The following is a 203-nucleotide window of genomic DNA, read 5'->3' on the forward strand; positions in this document are numbered from 1 at the left end:
TCCCTACTTTATCTTAGTAGAAACCCAGCTCCCTATGTTATCTTAGTAAACCCAGCTCCCTATGTTATCTTAGTAAACCCAGCTCCCTACGTTATCTTAGTAAACCCAGCTCCCTACGTTATCTTAGTAAACCCAGTTCCCTATATTATCTTAGCAAAAACTCAGGCCCAGGCCCTTAGACCATATTAAACATCACACAAACA

The sequence above is a fragment of the Oncorhynchus kisutch genome, unplaced genomic scaffold, assembly GCF_002021735.2.
Source record: "Oncorhynchus kisutch isolate 150728-3 unplaced genomic scaffold, Okis_V2 Okis09a-Okis19a_hom, whole genome shotgun sequence".
NCBI lineage: Eukaryota > Metazoa > Chordata > Actinopteri > Salmoniformes > Salmonidae > Oncorhynchus > Oncorhynchus kisutch.